The 16,808-nt window shown below is 39.9% G+C and overlaps 1 protein-coding gene across 1 annotated transcript in view; it reads left to right on the forward strand.

Moving 5' to 3' along the window:
* The window catches only part of LOC113562292, a 43,498-nt gene that overhangs the window by 1,291 nt on the left and 25,399 nt on the right, over positions 1 to 16,808 (forward strand). The gene's annotated exons all lie outside the window — the stretch shown is intronic.

The raw sequence follows: 16,808 nt of genomic DNA on the forward strand, positions 1-16,808 counted from the left end.
CGATATTAATTTTTCACGAAGCAATAATTTTTCGTTTAAATCAGACGAAGAATAAGAAAAGAGAAAGAAATATCAAATAATTGACAAGATAATTAAATAAAATCATCGAAAAGTGTTACAGTATGATTGCAATTAATTAAATAATTTCACAATATATATTACACATACAGATTACTGAAAACGCAATGTCATAATATTATATCTTGGAATGTGCGAGGGTTACCCGAAAATAATCAATCACACAACCCTCGCAACCTCTCGCAACCCTCGATAATGCGTGGGGAAAAAGCTTTCAATCGTCAGAGGGAAGCAGCCAAATCTATTTCCCACTACTCTTAATAAACTTTTACGAAGAAAACACACAATAATGGAAGTGTAAGAGAAGAATGCTTAAACGAATGATTAAATGTATTGAATAAAGCAGCGTACACAATGTCATGGGCGTTGTTTGTTGTTTAATGAGACTTTCTCTACAGAAATTTCCGACTAAATGTAATTATTGTTCAAAGCTTGTTTAGCAGGACGTTTCTTAGCTGTGAACTACTTTGCACCTTGCACGTAAACACGCTCAGAAATAGATTACGTCTTCAAAATTATGCAGCTTAAGATAGTTAACTAACTCTTAATATTGGATGCGCGCAATTGACTTTGATAAGCATGGTCCACTTAATAACGCGATGTAATTCTCATTTTTTCATCGAGTATTATCTCATCTTAATATTAATTGAAAAGCGATTGTGTCGAGTGGCTTTGTAAGTTGCAGACCCGTTACTCCCGATTTTCACGTAAGAATGGACACGCGCCGGTTCCGCTGACGTTGCTTTAAAGCGTTAAAAATAAGGCGTAGTCGTTAGAGTCGATCGACCGTTAACTCTATGGCATATATATATATAATGTATACCATATATATATACATTCATGAAAGAGAGAGAAAGATTCTTGCGAAGTAGACAGGTGTGCCTTCTCAAATGTTGCTCCGCTAGCAACCACACGACTCATGTGATCGGTATTACATGAGAAGTATAATTCCTAACTTTTGTAACACTCGTGTGAAAGCACAAAATCGAGATTCGATATTAATTGAACAAAGACAATATCAGAATAAATAATTTTGTGTACACGAGTACTTATTAACGATAAATTGAAATGAGTCGTTGGGGAGGTAGAAAAAATATACAACGTCATTATATGTTAATTAACATCCTTGAATTGATTTTTCTGTCTACTATCTACCATAAAAATATCTATTATATTATATTTAAAGTATATTTTTATTATCGTAGGCAAGATAAAGGTTTCACGCGCTAATTAATAGCATTGTCATAAATATATAACATTCTTTTGTGAATCACAATGCAGAGGCAAATCATATTACAGATTAACCATTCATATATATTAACTATTAAAGTAATATCACGATAACATGAAAAAAGCTTCGGATAATTGAAAATTACGCTAATTACTATAATATCGGATCAGATTAATTTCATCATCTGATTATGACATCGTAACAATCTTTAATTATCCTCAAATATTCAGATGACACATTAAGAACTTGTTGTTGCACATGAAATATAGAAAAGTACATTACAGTACGAAGCGAAATCTCTATACAAACTTCATATACGCCCTCAGAATATTGATTTTTGCGACACACCCCTCGTTAATTGGCCAATTCCGAAATCCGCAACTGTAATTCGATGTATCTGTACGCCCATTAATTATTTACCTTGTTACGTATTAATTGAATCCACGGTTGCAGCTTATTCGTAGTCCTGCTCACTTCGAGAGTAAATTTATTCAGGAAATGTTACTTATTGGAATGTATGAGATATCGCGAGGGCGAATTCACGAACGTCAATTCCGCAAGACCTATAATGAGGGTTGTTGACTGGCCGGTCTTGAAGTGCCAAACGGAATTAATTAGATTTTCCTCCGTTCCTAGAGACTCGTCGATTTGTCGGAGGAGTTGATGAAGATTTGATGCAGTATTTCGCAGATAAGAATTTTCCATTGAAATAGCTTCAGCGCTTCAGCGAAAACGATTTTACCGGAGAGAACTGTTTTCACGTGAATGGAGATCATTTATTTCGGATCCTCCAATTTATCTCTGATTGGATAAACTCCCTTTTCTGTTCCGCAATTTTCCCGGCGAGATAATTAGCAAATTACATGGTACAAGGCAGATATAACACACAATAGCCAATATGCTGTATATGTAATTTGTGTGCGGAGCAAGTCTCCCCTATCGTATATTTTAATATTTTTTTAATACAACTTTACTAACCCGACTATCAAAACTCATCATCCACAGGAGGCCACACATCTTTCTTTCCAGAATCCTTAAAAGCTCGGACGAAAACTTAGAATCGCACGTTATTACGTAATGATCCTTGACCCGAGCGCGCAAATCAGCTAAAGAAATTTCCCTTCTCGCGCGCCACATTATGCATCAGCCATTTTTCTCACGGAACCACGTCGTTACGAAGATATTTTTTTTATGACTGACCCACATAAGAATATCATTTATCAAATCGCAACGTCCATTTCGATTGGAGAACACGAAATTCTGCAGAGATGAATTACCCCAGGTCTTATTTGAGTATCTGTACGTGTCGTAATATCGCGTTCAATGTTCGTTTTCGCTTTTAGTCAGGCCGCAATTATGCCGGAAATAGCACCTCACGGAGGAACGATACACGAGCGCATTCATCCTTTCGCATCTCATAAATAAAATGGCGCACGTGACCGCAGAGTTCCCATGCTATTACGCCCGTATAACTTTTCCTTCGCCGCGCTCATTTATCACCTACGCTTTTCACACAAGCTATTAAAACTGATGGGAAAGCGCTTAACACGCGATTAACCCGCCGGTCATCGATAAAGTGTAAAGTGGTATGCCGATTGCGTTATCCGCGCCTGTTGGATTATATAATAAAACGCGCGTCTTGTTAGGCCGCAATTACTCTCGCTCGAATTTGTATTATAAACGGATGAAGGCAGGAAAAGATCCTTACGGTGCTTAAGTGACATTAGAAAGTCAGGAAGAAATGTCCGTCTCGTGTCTGCCGTCGTCCGCGTGCTGCTCCTACTTTTTTACCCGGAACATCCGGAACGGAAACAGCGAAGACATTCTCGAAATCCGAGAACTTGTAGACGAATTATTTCTGCCACGGGCGTAGCGTTCCCGTTGCTCGAAATGGTCAAAGCTTTGTTTGTATTGTGGCGATTAATCAGATAATGGATTCCGACGATACGGAATTTACTCGTAATTTCTGTCTATTATTTAACGGTGAAGTACTGTTGAAATTACGATGATCTCGTACGCGATCTGTATCGCGTGAGGGATGCACAGACAACGGAATTATATCCGCTAAACATATTTTGCACACTTTGAGCGCAAAGCAATATTTATCAAAAATATATTTATCTTTATATATCAATTTACGTCAAAATGTATCTCCAAGTAAATTAGTTTCTTAACGAAAACGAATTTTCATGGCGCAAGAATTGCGACGTTTGAAATCGAAAGATTCAAAGTACAATTCAGTGTGCCAGGTTTGCCTGCCGGAATGGATGACTCGGACGATTTCAGAAAAAGGTTGAGTGATGATTCATGAGCGCGTATTCTGTTTGGAGATTGCACGATCGTGCCTTCTCTGATTTTTTTTCAAATGCCTCGCTCGCCTTCGTTGCTGCTGATTATCCGTTTTAAAGCTGCACCGCGCGGACGCCTAGGCCGCTAAACAAACAAAGCGCCAGATAACACTCACGATACGAGGCACCGGTCGATACGAACAAAAGGAGACACCTTGCAATCCAGTTGGCGTTGGAGCGATAACAATGAATCTACGAGGGAAAAAGAAAAAAAGAAGGAAAAATAACGTAACGATAACGTCGGCTTTCCATTCTGAGTCACGGCGGCAACGGTGCAACGTGCATCCGCGGTAACGCGAGCATGCGAAATTACGTTAACGGAGGAAATGCAGTACACGCTAAGCACATTTCCGGCGCGGCGGAGATTTTTATCTCTTTTTCTCGTTTCATCATCGAATTTATTTCTGCAAATAAACTGAAATTTCGGATTACGATAGGGCAACGGTGACGGGACGTCTCACACCTTTGGCATTTTCCCTTCTGGACGAATACCTGAATGGAGTGAATTTTATTTCTGAACAAACACCGAGATATGATTAACTTTTCAGTTAAATGAACGAAATTTCAGGAAATTCCTCTTCATTTTACTTCTATTTTAATTCAAGTGAACTCCATTTGCTTATTAATAATTGACAAAATCCTACATCTTGAATCAAATCGAGACGAACCACGCTTTAATATTCAATGCGATTTTAATATGAAGATTGAGTGCACACGCTTGGAGATATTTTTATCGGATAGAAGAATCCGCTTGAAATTGGTCAAAGAAATCGTGGATGAGAGAAATCTAGGACATCTTGTAAACTCAGCTTCGAAATGTTGCTTATTAGGTGATAATGACCGCTCTCGAGACGGTAATTTCGATGTGAAACGTCAATACAAAATTGTCGGATGCAATCACGATGATTATTCGCGACTTTTTGAGTGTCGTACATACATTAAAACTGCATCATGCGTTTCTACGATTTAAATTATTTATGAGCGTCGCAGCGAAACTTCAACAGTCATTCCAGGCTCTCAGCCGGATTGATTGTCGATCGATTTTGCATATTGCGTCGAAATGAAGAATGGTCCTTTTTTTGTGCGTGGTTTACTTTTTGTCTGCACGTCGAATGGCGTGGCACTCCGATCGGACGGCCGAAATCTTACGGTATCCGAATGTGCGTGCGTGTGCGCTTCGTGTGCGTGAGCACACGCGAGATGTCCCGTTTTAATCTCCGCTGATAAATATCTCTCCGAGTGTATCGGAGCATCCGTATACATTTTTAACGGCCGGCAAGGAATATTTCGGGACTGAATATTTTTTTGTCTGCCATTTTTATACAGATGTCGATTTTTGCAAAGCGATACGCTGTGTCGGTGGTTTTGTGATCCGTATTTATCGAAAATATTCGATATTGGGATTCGAAATTTAGAATCTATCATTCGAGACGAATGATGAAACACGATGTCTTGTAAAGTTAACTTTCTCTCTCTGTTTCTTTTTCTTTCTTCGACAAAGGAAAGAATATATTTAATTAAAATTATAAAAACTGATATTTTTCCTTGAAATTTATTTTATAAAACTATCTTACAATAGTCCATCTTGCTAATTAAGGCTCGATTTAAATTCCGTTACGAATAGGTAATAATCCAAAGACTTCAAAGAATATTTTTCTGAAATTTAATACGCGCGCGCACAACCCGTAACATTCTCTATATTTCTCTCTAAAGAACAAGCACGTAGTTATTCTACGGAAATTAATTAAAACTCAACTGCATTCGTTTGCTATCACAAGTATTTCATAACGACGGCCGTTCTCGAAGCAGCTCAACAATCGGAAGAATGAAGCACTTTGTGGCCGACGATTCGTCAGTGCAATGTAATGTGAAGAATGTATGCCGCGGTCTTTCACGAGACCTTTTCTTCTCCCTTTTTCTTCCCTTTCTCTCGTCGAGAAACGAAGCGCGAGCACGCGATGATAATCTCTTGGCGCAAAACGCGTTTGCCGTGATCTCTTTTCTCAGAGAGAGGGAGATACACGTACAAAGGGATGAAACGAGAAAGAAAAAGAAAAAGAGAAATAATTGCCATTACGTACATACCACGGATTTATTCATAAACATATGGTGCACCGGCTGCACAAGTGCGACGTCATTCCCATCATGCAGAATTTCATCCTAATTTGCTGGTTTTGCTATTTTATTTTGCCTTCCATTAAGCTGCATTTAGGCCGACGGCGTTTTATGTTAATCATTAGCAAAAAAATTATTACATCGATCATCCGGACGATAATTACAGAATGCTAAAAATGCGAGACCGAAGCTCGTTGCAGAGAACATCTTTGCACTTATGTACTTTTACATCTTTCTACCTTCTTTTTTGTCCTCTCTCCACGTTGATGTGCACATAACTCGATAATAACTATTATTAATACAATTTTTCTTAAATTTACTCGATTTATAGTTCTGTTTGAGACGAAGTCCGCTTCGAAATCGGTTCACGTTCGAGTCTCCAAGAGCTTTAATCGTCCGAGCGAGAAAATTGATCACCGATATTAGATCAAATTCCCGCAAGATTATCGTGCTTAGCAACACTCTTTTCGTGAAATAAGAGAATTCATTCCTTGCTATCCTCTTCCTCTCTCACGCCTCCTTCCCGCGATCTTGTCATCCCATTTTCCCTCGCGTGCCTCCGCGTACGCACGCTTCCTTCACGTCACGCGTGACACTCTTCGCGGGCACACGCAACGCAACACGCATAACGTGCGAGCACCATTACGACTTTTAATTCGTGCCCCTCCCTCTTCCTCCCCGTTAATTTCATAGGCTTGGGGCCCGTCGGGCTCCCGACAACGTGTCTCGTGAAACGAAAACGTAGTAATCTCGCACGGGGACCGCGGGAGTCTGCTTGTAATTTATGCAAACGAGATTACGAGGAAGACGTCGTTCGTGGAAGACAATAATGAGATGGTTGATAGTAATGATTAATGCATGAATCCCCAGCTTATGCGAATATTCCGCCGCAGTTAGTACATTATACAGAGCTATTACAAAGTGTATTTAATATTCAACCTTCCTGCGTCGCTTATTGAAACGCTAATCATCAAAATGTCTCGACATACTTCGTATTGTCATTCGGACTCGCGCAGCTTGCGTCACGTTATTAATGCAAAACTCCCAGCGTTTTTTTTATTGTTATTGGAGGCTACTTGAATCTTGACTAGACAGTTGATGATCATCTATTGATATCTGTCGGTATAATATAAATAGAAATATAAATTTCTATAATAATATAAAGCACATAAAATGCGCGCGACGAGTTGGTACTCGAGACGCTTGCGAGAACTGGCTTGGTCAAGTGTTTCTCCAGTCTTGATTCGTCTTGCAAAATGGTATAATTTTTTATACACGCGACTAACGCGCACTTTTTCGATATACCGTGTACATGTTACCGGGCACGATGAGTCATTTAATTTTACAATCAAGCGGCCGGACTGTCGTTGCACCGTCGGCGGGAGGCTGGAATTAATACTTATTGCGACGGCACGTATATATGCGCGCACACACACCATGTGCACCGTGCAGTCTGATCGAGCTCGGAACCAATTTCGAAGCAATCAAAGTCGGTGCGGTCGTACATACATGGTATCTGCGCCGCGTAAGGCACATGGAAATACAGACCATTGTGGCGCGCGCCGACTTGATCGCATTCGGGAATGGAAATCTCGCAAATTAAAGCAACTCCCGCTATTACGTGCGGTAGGTACGTCTTCGAATTGCGGCACGTCGCACGTTATATGTTTCACGTATAACAGATACTCGGAGCGAGATTTAACAACAACGAACATTTACTCAAACACATATATATTTCCGGGTAGATTAGTAACGATGTTGGCCGATATCTTATCGAGCTAACTTGTTAAAACAGCTCAGTCATTGTACAACTTTTGCTTTAATAATGCTTATTATTTGAATTTTATAGTTTGAATCTCTGAGTTACGCTTTTACGTAATGAGGTAAAGTCTGAATAATTATTTGAGAGGATTAGCATTTGGAATCACATACATATGAGGCGCAAGTTCCATCGATCTAGAGTTTCATGTGCACATATTGTAGCACATATGCGAATGTTATACATAGCACTGCAGAGTATGGGTGTCACATGCAATTTCGTGCTCGAAATGTTCAGAAAAAAAATTCTGGCTGTGATTCAAGAGCAGGGTATGAATTATTAACCGGTAGAAGACAGCGATCGAAGGAGTGTAGCTCAATAAATAATTTCGCGGTTGCTCTCTTCTGGGTATCTAAAACTTTCGAAACTGGAACGTACGGCAATCTTCTTGGACAGCAATGAGTCTAGCTTTAGCGCTATCTCTCGGTCACATCGACGTCAATAATATAATAATTTCAAGAGCCGTCCGAGACAATCAATGAAGAATGTTCGAGTTAGTTAATACGTCGTCAGACACTATGAGTCTCCTGGTGAACACGCAACGCGACAATCGATTCTCGCGATATAACGCAGCGATGTCGAAGCGTATTAACGTTCAAACACACGTGAACGTTTTGTTAGCTTTCGTACGATATCAATTACCGTAAGTAAGAGATACGCGACTGTCCCGTGAGGCGCATCGATCAGAAAACTCGGGCTAATGTATGATGCATCGAACGTTTTTCGTGGGCGACTAAGTTCATAAATAATTTCATCGAAACTGCGAAGGAGACGGCAGGAATTCTGCCTGTTGAACCGCAAGCAAGACGTTATAGACCTCGAGCGTGGCACCGCTTCGGCTCAGCGCTAATTCTGGTTAACTCAACCTTCCCGTTGCCCATCTATAACGTAGATTGAACTTTAACGTCGAGGGTATGGAGGAGAAAGAGCGCGAAGGATCTCGTTCTTCGCCTTTCTCTCGTTCTTTTCCTCGCACGATAGACTCGGACTCTCTTCTGTGCGCCTGAAACCTTTAGAACTGAAACGTACGACAGACAGTTAGACACCAATGTATCCAGTCTTATCGCGCTATCTCAATCACACGTCAATAATCATTTCGAGCACTATCCGAGACAATCAATGAGAAACGATTCGAGGGTTCACAGGATTGAGGCTTTCGCCAACTGAGGAGTGAACATGAATGATGCAGCAGGAAAAGGAGAGTGTGCGACCGTTCAATGTACTTGAACGGTGAGTTGCATAATGAATCCGGATAGAACTCTCGCGGGTTCCAAGATCGTGCCAATTTCCAGTACGTAAATATTCAGGCATTCGTTAATGGATAACCGTGGTTACGCGTCACCTGACGCGCATAACGAGCGTCTACTTTCGTAATAAAATGATAACGTCGCGCTGATCGGAATTTGCATTTATAATAGACTGCAAAGAGCGAACAGTTATACTGTGATATTAACATAAACGTTATTTATCGTGGCACGCGAGAACGATATATCGAACGTTGATCCTTCACTGTAATGCCACGGATGGGCGTGGGATCCTATCATTAGGATCCGTGGAGGATCCCACGGGCTGCAATCAGGCGAGGTAAGAGAGGACGATGTATTACACTCCGTCTCTGTCTCACTGTGTAAATATCTGCACATTGATTCATGCACAGGAGTTTATTTGACATCAAATATGCCACTCGTTTGCTAACATGCGCGTGCTTTTTAACGAACATTTTTCATGAATAATTCTATAATTACAACCTGCTTGTTGCTTCCACGTTCTTCGATAAAGTTTGTTTCATTTGTAATTCATTTGTTTCATGTAATTCATTTAAGAGTTTTTTAGACCACTGAAATAATCCGAAAGACTTCATCATTTTATGAGATTTCTGCGATGCATCTTTTCGTCACCTTGGCACCGAGTTTGGATCGCAGAATACAAATATTTCCGCTCCACGGCGGGTAACGCGTAGGCTTGCGAAACTTCTATCTATCGCAAACGCACTCGTTATCGATATGGATATTCTGTTTGCGTAATGTACCGGCCGTCTTTACTATTCATGAGCGCGATGTTGATCGTGGCGACGAATCAACACGTACGTCTATCTGCGCGATCAAATAAATCGGCAGCTATATATTATACATCGAGAACTGCGAGAGGGAGTCGGAACCTTTCACGTTCGAGCGAGTTGGGGCATCGCTGGTGCAACCCCCGGTGCAACGATATATATCGCAGCTTGCCTCCTCCCGTTTAAGCCATCATCTCGGCAAATAGCATCCGCGCCGCGCGCACAAAGAATATACGAGTGCCCGTGACTTGTGTAATGGAATTAAATGTCAGGTCACGAGAGACTGGCGGAGCCGGTTGAGCCTATGCAGCCTCCCCGCGCTTTATTTCACCGCGAATATACACGCGTACGCCCGCGAACGGCGCACCTATTCGCCGTTCTCCATGGGAGCACCCGAGACCGGTATGTCCGAATTGTTCATCTGGCGCTTTTTACTGCCTGTCACGCGCGATCAAAGGGAATTTTGCATAGTGTGTTCGCGTTGCGGAATATCCCGTGGGAGAGAGACGACACGCTGTTACGCCGTTCCTTGTTTATCCGCGCCACCATGTAAGGAATATTACGAGACGCGCAGAAATTCAGATGTACGTTGAATCGAGATGCTTTTGGAAAGGACATGAGTCTTCGTGAGCTTAAAAACGGAGAGATGGAAAGGACGCAGATGTTGGGCTTCATGGGCTTGAAAATATAAAAATAGAGAGAACACAGATGTAAGGTCTTTATGGGCTTAAAAATGAAAGAAATATTGGAGAATCAGTAAAGATTTTATTTAGAGTCTTTGTTTATTATATTATTTGTTGCATAATGAAATAAGACCATTTTCACGAAATAATTCAAATTTTGCCCAAGAATGTTTTTTTGTAGAATTACTAATTCAATTTCTGAGAGCGAATAGTTTTATTATTCTTACAAAATGAGAAACACGAAAGATATTTGTGTGATAAATTCGCCGAGACATATTTGATTGTTTTCAGCTTCGTTTATAATCTGCATGTAGTTTTACATTTACATTTACAGAGAGTATTGTAATTGATTTTTCCCTTGAAAAAAAGGGACCGTGTACGCCTAGTGCTTTTTTAATGTGCACGAGGTAAATGACACTCGACGGAACGCTAATTGGAACATCGGGAAAAAAACGTGGAGGCAAAAATGCGTTTTAACAATGGTTGCATATCGCAACGAGCTCTCCATCGCGCTCGCAGTATATTACACATTCAACCTTTAACTTTTATGCCCGATCGCTTATCGAAGAGCAAGATATTTCTGTCGTGTATAAAAATATAATGCTAAGGATTATAAGGACAAAGAACCAACATGCGTGCTTTCGACACGTGATTCACAGGAAATGCCGCATTCACGTATAAATGCATAAATATTACTGAAAAGATTTTCAAATCGCGAAACGTCGTCCGCAATGTTAGATTATTAAATGAGAACTGCCTTTGAATTTTTCTATCGAAACTCTATTTTTTTTTAAACCCAAGGGATCGAAGGGTTAAAAGGCTGCGTTTGAGGATCTTTTGTGCGACGTAACGTGCATACAGAAAAGGCAACTTCTTTATATTTCACATCGCTGTGAGCAACCCTTATTTCGTAATATTTTTACTTGATACATGTTCAGAAGAAGAATTTTCTATAGTGCAGTTTCCGCGGTAGATTGCATGAGAAACGATTGCACATCTTGTTCCTGGTATGAAATTCCTTTCTCCCTTTCTCACGTCATGCAAATTTTTCCATCGTGCAAATGGTTTATCTCGTTACCGTTTGTTAACTTAGATTGCGCACAAGATATCGGAAATCTTATCATAAATCTTATAAGTACATCAATATTTCCAGTGCATTTTGTTCAACATTAATATTGTCAATTTTACTTGAAATGGTAAATTTGTTGGTAACGAAAAAGAGAGTGATGTAAAACGAGCTCTCTCCTATGACGTTTACCTCAGCAGTTACAGCATTTTGCCTTTGTCGGTGCCTTTGTAACATGACTTGTGTTAATTAAATTTTCTCGTGTGCATAATTATATTCGCAAAGTAATTCGAAACGAAGTTACGCGAGTTGTTTCTCGGATTTCTGCGTTTGCGAGTATGTCTTTTAACTTAATTAAAAATTCCTCCTATATAATTGTAGTAGATGGAGGGGATCGGTCAGACATCTCTAGAATTGTTTCTTTATTGCAGCATCTTGCGTTTGACGCGTCTTTCCTTATCGGTTAATTAAAAATGTACATAATTACTGTTGCGCAACTGACTGAAAGTTTTCCCTCAATTTTCTTAAATGAAATTTTCCTTCCCCTCATCTGCGATATCGATGCATCTCGATAGGAATTATAGTACTCTTGGGAAGTATAGACGAATAAAAATGTCCAATCTTTCTCGATAGAATTGTGAAATACGTATATTTTATCTGAAGTTGACGTGCATTCCTCTTCCTTGACAAGAAAAGGTGAGATGGAGACAAATGTTCTCACTCCGAAATTTCAAAGCTACAATAATTTCTGACTAATTTCCAGCGTTTCTGCTTGACATCGCTGATTGTATTATTTTGTGATACAATTATTGCTAACGTCTACTTAATAATATTATGTTTCGAATGAAATAAGCGCATATTGGATATGTTTATTAAAATTTATTTTGCGTTACTGCTTTAATACCATTTTAAAGAACGAACAAGATTTATTTATAAGGCAAAGGAAATTGTTTACTGATAAAGTTATTTTTAGCATTACTAATTTACGGGGAGATTTGTTATTTCAAAGGTCGTCGCACCTTCTTCGGACCTTCCTGGCCGCTGTATTGTACTTTACGAGATTTCGCTACATGGTACGTCAGGACTGCTATGATAAGATAAGACGAACATCGTAAACCGCTTTAAGCCACACGTTGCTGACGATTGAATTGCTTGGCGAACTGCAACGGTCTCATATCTGATAACACTATTGCAACCGATATTATACGCGATAACAATCAGCTTCAGTAAGTTTCAATCTTGGAGATAGGAACAAGATCCCAGATTTATCAGAATGACATGTCACTCGTGCGTTATGCCTGCCAATAAAATGTAGAAGATGAAGTGACATTTTCTTTTTAAGAGAGAGAGAGAGAGAGAGAAAAAAAAAAGAGAAAAAAAGAGAGAGAAAGAGGAAATCAGATGATATTTTATTTTCAGCTTAGAAATCTCATTCAAGTCGCACGCAGACGCGTGTCGAAGTGGAACACGCCGGAGATGAACAACCAGGCATTATTCACGCGCTTGTTCATCCGCGTGTTCGATTTCCGTGACGCGGATCGGCTTGAAAGCGACTGACAAGTCGCCGCGTGGCACACATTACGTGTTATGGCCCGTACGTGTTAAGGAGAAGCCGGAAGCGTCTATTTTCAATCGCACGTCAAGCACATCCGGCAATTCTCTATATTAGTACCGTACGTTATTCGAAAGATTCTATCGTGATTTGTCGCGTGAATACAATGCGTGTGCGCCCGCGCGCGTAGCTACGTATCAAATCAAACACATTGAAGTGGACGGCTATCTCGGCCGCGGATTAACACAATAACGTCGCCAGATAATCCTCTTATTAGACCGCCAATTTGCTTCTCACCGCCGCAAGATGCTCGCTGTCACTGGATCAAAAATACTTGAGTACAGTGCAAATACAAAATATGTCGTACAATACAATCACATATTGCACAAAATTAACGTAACATTGCTGGTAATAAGAGAGATTTAAATTAGATATTTTTATTTAGATTAGATTAGATATTTTCAAATATAAGTATTCTTTTTTTAACACGAAATGTATTATCCGTCGAAAATGCATAACTGTAATTACGTAGCTACACGATGCAGCGCTAAATGATAGATAATACAAAGTTAAAATACATAAAATTAAAATACAAAAAATACCGCAGGTGTTTCAAATGACTTGTAGGTCAGAGACAATTTCCATCGAAGCCGACGTGCTTCTGGCGTAAATTCTCACATTTCTCTCGCGTAAGAAATCGCGACTGACAGCGACGGAGATCCCGTTACTAGTTGCGTCATCAATATCGCCGCCGTTACCGCCTTTGTCATTACGATTGTCCGGCTTAATTGCCAGCGAGAGAAATGAAATCTCGCCGAGAAATCGATTCGGTCGAGCAATTGCACGGCCGAGCAATTCGATGCAATCCGATACCGCGGTGCCGAGATTGTTCCGCAATGTCTCGCGAGTACGTCGAAGTGTTCGGAGAACTGCGCCATTGTCGTTGCCTCCATTAATGCAATTATATGAATTGGAATCATTCTCTGTTGCACCGTTGTTCCTTCTCGACTCGGCCTCCTCGACGCGAAGGAGTTCTCAAATTTACGAGGCAAGAAAACGCACTACGCCTTCCTCGCGAGTTCTTTGTGTTTTCTGATGCCGCTCGAGCGATCGTGCCGATTTCCGGCTAATGGGTAGTATATTCATTGTGTAATTCTATCGTACAGTAGCACTGTCACGAGAATAAGCACGGCGAAACGACTATCGTGCGATGGAAAACAGGGTGCTTAAATTTTCATTGAGGAATAACGTCACAATTGTGCGCTTATGTATTCCTCTTGTTCCGTCATCGCACGCTGGGAAAATCGACGTTCAATCTTCTGAAAGCCCTCGTTCTGGCCATTGCGGCTGTACTCGGCTAAATAATGAAAGCACCGTTACCATAAAGCTAATATTTGACATTCCGTGGAGGGAAAAACGCGCGCGCTGATACGAACGGAATATCCGCCGCGGGCGCAATTACTGCGACTGCTGCTCGCGTAATTGTTTTTAAAATAATCGCTCAACGCACTCACCGGACCCTTTTATTTTATAATTAGAATAAAGCCTCCCGGCTTCATTTTCATCTACTTGCCAGAACAATTCAGTCCGCTTCGAATGTGTTTCCGTCAGAAGTGAAGGACTGGCGGTAAAAGTAAGCATCGTGCGTGCATCAAAACGAAAGCAATTACGACGGCGGATTCCACAACAGAGAAACGGATTTCCGTACTATTTTTACATTAATAGCGGCGCGCTAATGTTTATATGTAAGTTGCAACGAAGAGCCGTACTGCAAAAGGGGTAAAGAAAATCGAGTTTAACCTTTCAGTGGATCTCGAAGTTGCTATCAACTTCATCTCGCCACACACACACACACACACACACACACACACACACACACACTCTCTCTCTCTCTCTCTCTCTCTCTCTCTCTCTCTCTCTCTTCATGTTATCTTAACCCAGAGTATAATATTATTTCAGTGTCCAAGTATTTCATTAATGTGTGATGATATCGCGTCGTATAATATTTACCTACGCGATAAATATACTCATGGAAAGTAGTTCAGGATGCAATCGTCAAATAGACACGTCGCTATCGCAAAACTTCATTAAATGATGCTACTATGTCACGTGAATTAATATTTAATGTAGAGAAATGCTTTACATTAAGCATGGTAATTTATTTTTTTGTTACATAAAAGCAAGCAGATATTCGTATAAGATAAAACTGAATAAAAAGTAGAGTATAAAATATATATTGATATGTTATCCGGACATTAAAATAACATAATATATTCGCTTTTATGCTATTTTGCATGCAGTTATGAATCCCAGTAATTAAATTTACGTGTATGCAGCGTTTAAAATGAACGTACAGCAAATAATTTAATTTAATTTGAATAAATTCTTATTGATATCACGGAAAAAATAAATTATTATTACAGATGGATGGACGCTTGTTAATTGATCAATCAAGCAAACATTAGTACTGCGATTGATAAACTTTTTATTAAATTTTAATGAAACTATGTAGCAGAGATTCTTGATTGTGCCGTAGCAACAGTGTGTTGCGATTAATGCGACTTTCACTGGTTCGTAAAAATGAAACCACGCTTCCGGACGGACATTGCATGCGCGTTGCCTCGCTTTCCTTTTGCTAGCAATATCGTACACATTCACACAAACGAATTAGAGTGTGTATTTATATTATTAACTATTTTTAAATTAACTAAAAGAGATGGACACCCTCTTGGCCTGTATTTTTATTTAAAAAGCGACACAATTTCGAAAACTGTGTTAGAAATTTACATAAATCAGATAAATTAAATTAAATTAAATTAAATTAAATTATACATCAACAATAATTTCTAATAAATTTTTCACACTTTAACAAATTATGTCTTTTGTGTTCGTTATAAAGAAATTATAGCAATTACAAAGAAGACCATTATTGCCTTAATTAAGATAGATTGATCAACTTACTTTTAACTTATTTTTCAGAAAGAGTAGTATTTCATAATACATGCAGCAGCAACATGATCTAACAATAATTACATTAATTTTATGTTACAAGATATAACTTGCCATAGTGTCCCGTGCCGACACCAAGGTAATTTCGCCTAGATAAAGACAAATACCATTCTAATGAGCAGTTGTCCTTTAAATACCTACTGCGAGTGGGCGGAGGCTGCCAATGTGGCAATGAACGTCATTGTCAGGTATTATCAGACAAAGGGTCTCTCCGGTGACAACGACGGGACACATCGCAATTAATCGGCTAAATCGCGCCGGCGGGAACAAACCTGGGAACGTTTTCCATGGGACGACGTGGTCGTCGCCTCCGCGGGAACAATGCCCTCCCCGTAGTCAGTAATTCGCGATGCCCGTTTGCCGTTTTGCAATTGCTTTCGCGTGGCGCGGCTGACGTTATTCGTCTGTGACACAATGAACGCGCCAGCCTTATGAGAGATCGCATTACGACGCCGTTGCGCCTCTAATTAGCAACGACGCAAGAAACGAAAGGAATGACAGTAAAAAAAGACGCACAATAGAGCCGGTAATGCTAATAGCTCGGTGAATTTCTGCGTTTTGCGAATTAATGCGCTTGGACGTGCGTGATGTGGATATTTCATTCTTTCCTGCAATTTTCATTATGCCTCGCAAGCTTTTTTATATCAATCGCATATTAATTCATATCGCTATTAAAAAAGATTATTTTCGCTACATATGTTGATTACATATTGTACAAGTATTAAACGTATTAAAATCGCAGAGATATTGCACGCTTTATTGCTTACACGCTGGGATACTATTCTCGCAGAATCGAGATCTCGTTTCTCGCTGAAGGAGAAGGAGAGAAAGAAAAGAGAGAGATATCTTCA

Source organism: Ooceraea biroi, chromosome 1, assembly GCF_003672135.1.
Source record: "Ooceraea biroi isolate clonal line C1 chromosome 1, Obir_v5.4, whole genome shotgun sequence".
Classification (NCBI taxonomy): Eukaryota; Metazoa; Arthropoda; class Insecta; order Hymenoptera; family Formicidae; genus Ooceraea; species Ooceraea biroi.